Source organism: Manihot esculenta, chromosome 8 (genome assembly GCF_001659605.2).
Source record: "Manihot esculenta cultivar AM560-2 chromosome 8, M.esculenta_v8, whole genome shotgun sequence".
Lineage (NCBI taxonomy): Eukaryota > Viridiplantae > Streptophyta > Magnoliopsida > Malpighiales > Euphorbiaceae > Manihot > Manihot esculenta.
The window spans coordinates 4,836,971-4,842,970 of record NC_035168.2 but is presented as its reverse complement, the minus strand read 5'-3'; positions in this window follow the sequence as shown (position 1 = coordinate 4,842,970).

Below are 6,000 nucleotides of genomic sequence, written 5' to 3'. Positions count from 1 at the left end.
TTGAAATTTAGATTTTTAGTAATAAGGAAAAATTACCATCAGGGACAGGTCTCATATTAAAATAAGAATTTCCATTGATTATTTAGAGTAGATTTCTTTTTTTAAAAAATAGTTAAAACCCTAAATATGTCGTTTTAACTTAAGATTAATGAATTAGATTCTCTTTTAATTGGGAAAATTATTAAACTTGAGTGAAATTCATACTTGTATATTCAATTTTTAATAATTAATTATTATTAATTTAAAAATTAAAGCTTAATCCTTAATTATCCTTTGGGTTGAATAACATTTTATTATCTACTTTTTTTTTATAGATAAAATAGCATTTTATATCTTATTTTTTATTCTTCTTAGAAATTAAAAATAGTGTTATTTAAAGCAAAATTTTAGAGATTCAACTATATAATATTCTGATAATAGAATTATTATAAATTAAAAATTGAGTTGTATATTATGTTTAGAATAACAGTAAAAGTAAAAATAACAATACTTAATTGTGAATTTCATTAAATATCAAGGTCTTATTGTAAATTACATTTTATATTCTCTTACTTTTGTAAAAAAAAAAAAAATTTCTAGGCAATTAAGCATAAATTCCAGGGCCTATTGTCGAAATTATACAAAATCTCAAATAGGTTTAGCAAGGAACAAATTAGACACACAAATGAATTATTTTCCATTATGTATTTTTATTTTAGCTCTGTATATAATCAACATCAAAGAATGAATACAATGCAAACATCAGCCACTCACCACAAAATCAAGAAAATTAAAATTCCAAAGCAACAAAAGCCCAAATTACTGTTATATATATATATATAGAGAGAGAGAGAGATGATCAATTAATGCCTCAAGAGAGCAAACAGTGATAGAAGAAGAGAAGATGCGACAACGGCACCAGACATTGGTAGAGAGAAGCCGGCTCCGGTATCCATTGAAGGAGCTGGCGCAAGTGCAGTTTGCGCAGATACATTAGCAGCTGCCAGGAAAACGGAGGCGAAGCATGCAACCACAACGGCGGTAAAACTGGTGAATTGTGCCATTTCTAGTGAAGGGAGCACTTGAGATGTGTTGTGAAGAATTGCAGAGATTAATAGAATGAGAAGTGTAATTAAGATGCAGCGCACGAAGATGAAGATGGATCGTCGGCAAGGGGGATATATATAGGTGGATGTAGGAGTGGAGCCCACAAAATGAGCTGTGTAGAAAGCTGAGTGGTCCAATCCAGTGCGCGTAGCTTGAAAGGGTTGATGAGCAGCTGGTTCGATGTTGTGAAGGGCGGCCTATAGGATGTCGACACGTGGCAGTCATGGTTGTTGGCTTGGCTTTCCCATGTGTTTGTTGGGATGTTTCCTTTCCAGTACAGTCCAGAAGGGAAATGGAAGAACAGGTCAGGTCAGGCCGTTTTACATTATTTGTATTAAACGTTGTTAAGCAGCGACAAGATAGGGCTGGCGCACAGAGGAATCATTATTAATTCACATTGGCTCTCACCCTCCCAGAATTATTGTATGCCATTGCTGACGCTCTGTTTGGATTCGCAAGGGGGAAGAATGGAAAAAATCAATCTTTTAAAAAAACTTTCGTTGTATTTGAATTGATAGAAAATTTCTTTTAAAAAACAATTTCATTAAGTCATGTTATTGTAGTATCAAAAACTAAAAAACAATTTCAACAACTCTCAATAGTGATACAACACAAATTGAAGAAATTCTGCAGCAATCTTGAAAACAAGTTGAAGGTTTCAGGTGAGAAAATTTTGAAAGCCCTCTCTTTTATCTCAAGCTTTGTCGAACAATGCAAAATTAGAATAAAAATTGAAATCTCTGGAAGAGCTTCACAATGAATTTGGAGTTTGGAGTTATTGTTGCATCTGATCTTCAAAAGAATATGGAGCTTGAAGATCGATCCGAACTTCAAACGAGGTAGCATAAATTGTAAAATCTTAATTGGAAGAGCTTGAGACCCAATTTATCACAATAGGAGAGAAATTTCTTTTCATCCTACTCTTTAGACTCCAATTATACTCTACTTTTCACATACTCTGAAAATCTATCGATTTTCTAGTCCTAATCATCACAATTCTTCTCACATTCTTTCCTCTATATATTTTTTTAATTGAAAATTGGAGATTAAGAGAATAGAATCTTAGACATCTTAGATTTATTCAAATATATTTACCATCGAATTAAATTTATAAGTATCTGAAAAATATAATATTAAAAAAAGTACAAATGGATTGTATTCCAAAATGAAAAATTTTTAATTTGAATACTAAAATTTGAAGTTTTTCATTTATTAAATGAGATGTGAGGGTAGCATGTAATATATTATTTTAAAAATATTAAAATATAATTTTATAAAAATTCATTTAAATTATTCTCTATGAAAATAAATTATACTAAATAAAAGTAAAAAAACTCCTATTTATAAATTTACATTACTGTGAATGGAAAAATAATTAAATTTTATAATTAGGGTATGATATTTTGGTGTTGCTACGTTATAATTATTAAATTATTTAATAATTAAAAATTAAAAAAGTAATATATACAAACTCTCACATTAATTATAAAAATTAAATTATTCACTATTTGAAAGTTGAAAAGATAAATAAAATAAAAATAAAATTAAAAGAGTAAATTAACTTTTGTGTAATAGTAAAGAAAAAATACAAAAATTATATATTTGGTGTAAATTTAATTTGACTAAATTATATATAATTCTTACATAAAGTAAATAGTTTTTTTAAAATAAATAAATCAAACAATCAAACAAATATTTCATTCATTATAAAAAACTAATTATTCATTCCTATTATATTTAATACTACCTAATACTATGATCTTGTTGGTCAATATTATAATATAATTAGCTAAAAACTAAAAATAAATAATTTCTCAAAATTCACTCTATTAACATCTAAATTAATACACTAAAAACTAATTTACAAATTAGTGAATTAGATTTTTTTATTAATTATTATAAATTTCACTTATAGTACAAGGGTAGAAGTCTTAGTTAGTCAATGGCTATTTATTATTTTATGTTAAACCTAACATATAATTTAAATTTTTTACACGTAATAATTTAATATATATATTTTAAAAAAAATACAAAATTTAATTCAATGTAACTTAAATGGTAAGTAACTAAATGAAATTACTGATAGTGATTGTAATGGTTGTGATATTGACATATAATTATAAAGAGAATGAAAGGTTAGGTAGAAAATGGTCCAAATTGTAAGATTTAGTTTCATTTTCTTTGGTAATATTGGAAGTACACAACAATGGGAGATTTCTATAATGGTGAGTCCACCAAAATCATTATGCCCAAATAAAAATGTGGGTGTAATTAGGTGTGAGTATTCGATTGATTCAATTTAAAATCGAATTAAATCAAATAAAATAAAATTTAAAATTTTAATATTTATAAAAATCAAATCGAATTGATTTTACGGAAAAATCAAATTGAATACTCACCGTTATAAATGTGGGTGTAGTGTTTTGTCTAACAGCTTTCAAGTGGCTGTGATTAGCCTGAAATTCACAAATCATGACCTTATTTGTAATTTTTATAATTTACCTTAGTTTCATTTTAGTGATATTGTTTAAGAATGTTTTCTATAATTTACCTGTTAAAAAAAAAAGCATTAATTTTCATTTATAAGATTAAACAAAATTTCTCGCTTTATTAATAATAGAATATTCAAGCACACCAAAATACATTACAATGATAATCATACATCTCTAAAATAACAGAAACCAAATTTTTTTTTTTTTAAAAAAAAAAAAGAAAAAGCAAACCACATAACCCATTAATTTCCAAAACTCTACAATGAGTTTGTATTTCAGTGCAAGAAATTAAAGGGCAAAAAGAGAAACCAACACAGCAAAACATGTCAGAGCCACAGAAACTGGCAAAGCCGAAGCAACTCCGGTGTCCATCGCCGGCGTAGGAGCAATATCCTGTGCTATTGCTCCACCAGTGAACACTAATAATGCAAAGACCACCATTGCAATGTGAGGAAATGAAGCCCCAGACTGTGCCATTCTCTTTCTGAAGTTTCTGGTGATCTGCAAATTAGAGAATTAAGAAGAGAGAAAGGGGGAAACGAGATTGCTCTAATCTATAATGTTCGCACAGAGGTGACTGTGAAATTGTCAATTTATAGGCAGTCATATTTACATCAATCCAATATAAATAAAATCTAATTATTTTTCTTATAATTTATAGCTCATTAAATCTAAATACTAAGCTAAATTCAACTACTCAAGCCAAATTCAAAATCCGAGTATACGTGTTGCATGTAGAATACTGACACGTATGTTAGTTAACTTGGCATTAGTGAGTTGGAATGTGGAAGTAGCAACTTGGTAATCATATTTGGTTTTGGTATTCGGTTAATGACTCGCTTTCGCCAGCTTGACCCGTGTGGCGTAATTGATTAGATGATCTCTGGACGGATACAGACGCACGACTGACCATTTTTATTTATTTTGTTGCTTATCCTTTTTGTTGATATATTATTTTTACTAAAATATTTTCCATACTATACTAAAAACAAAATATTTGTAAAAAAAAATAAATTATAAAAATGTGCATTGAAGTCAAAATAAGAAATGAATATCCATATTAAAAAAAATTATATTTAATAATAAGATCCATATAAGAAAAAGATGGTAATTGATGGAATTTTCACAAGGAAATTAAGGTGGTATGTCAAAAAAGGAAAGGTGAGAGGTCTGCTTTAGTAGTTCTAATAATTAGTAACAAGAAGGTAAATTGCTTGCCATTGTAAAACAGCGACCAAACCAAAATGATATAAAACTATAACCACTCCTTGTATTATTATTTATTATTATTATTTTGTTCTTTTTGAAACTTTTTTGTAATATAAAATCAAATTAAATTATATAAATTAAAAATTAAAATTTTATTTATATTTAAAACTGAATCAAATTAAATTAAATAAATCAATTTAATTTAATTTAAAATTAATTTTTTATTTCTTTTCTTTCTCTCGATTTCTTTTTTTGTGATCAAAATTTTTAATAAAATAAATCTTAAAACTAAATTTATATTCAATATGAACTCAACTATAATTTCAGTCATACATTTTATATTAAATAAAGCAAGATTACAATTGAAAAAAGAAATTCAAAGAAATTAAAATTTAAAAATGGTAGAAGTTGAGAGACGAAGGTATGGTACTTCGACGCTGGAATGTGGTGTTGCAACGCAGGAGACAGGGCTGCGGCGCTTGAGTGAGGGGCTGCGGTGTTGGAGAGGAGCTGCATGGCAGCAACGCAAGAGACCAATTGTTGTACGCTGGAGGTTAGGCGCTAAGGTGCTGGAATGCGGGGCTGCAACGCTGGAGAGTGCGGCTGCGACGATGGAGAGTGAGGTTGCAGGCTTGCAACGGAAGATCTGCGTTACTGCACACTACAGGTGAGGTGTTGCGATGGTGATAGAGGTTTGGCGACATTGCGGGATTGGAGCAGTCGTGCTATGTGCTGCAACTATAAATCGATTAGATTGAAAAATTTTAAAATTTAAAATTGAATTCAACCATTTTATTATATATATCAAATCGAATTATTAAATTAAATCAGATTGATTAATTTTTTTAATCTGAATTAAACAGTGCTCACTCCAAATTATAACTTACTAATTTGAATTTGAATTTTTTAATATTTTTTATAATTAAGACAAATGTTTGATATAAGTTTTTTCTTCTGATTTTTTTAAAATTTTTTTTATTTATGATGTTTTGATATCTTAAGCTCAATGAAAGAACTTCAAATAGACTTTGATTGATTGATTCAAGTTGAATCTTTTTGCACCATAAATCTCTTGCAAATTCCTCCCCACCATTCAAAATTAGCAACCTTTGAATAACTCAAATCAACCCTTTTTTTATAATATTCTAAATTTAGCCATAAAATGATCTTTTATAAATTCCCATTACCATTTCTTCTTCATACCTAAAAAAAA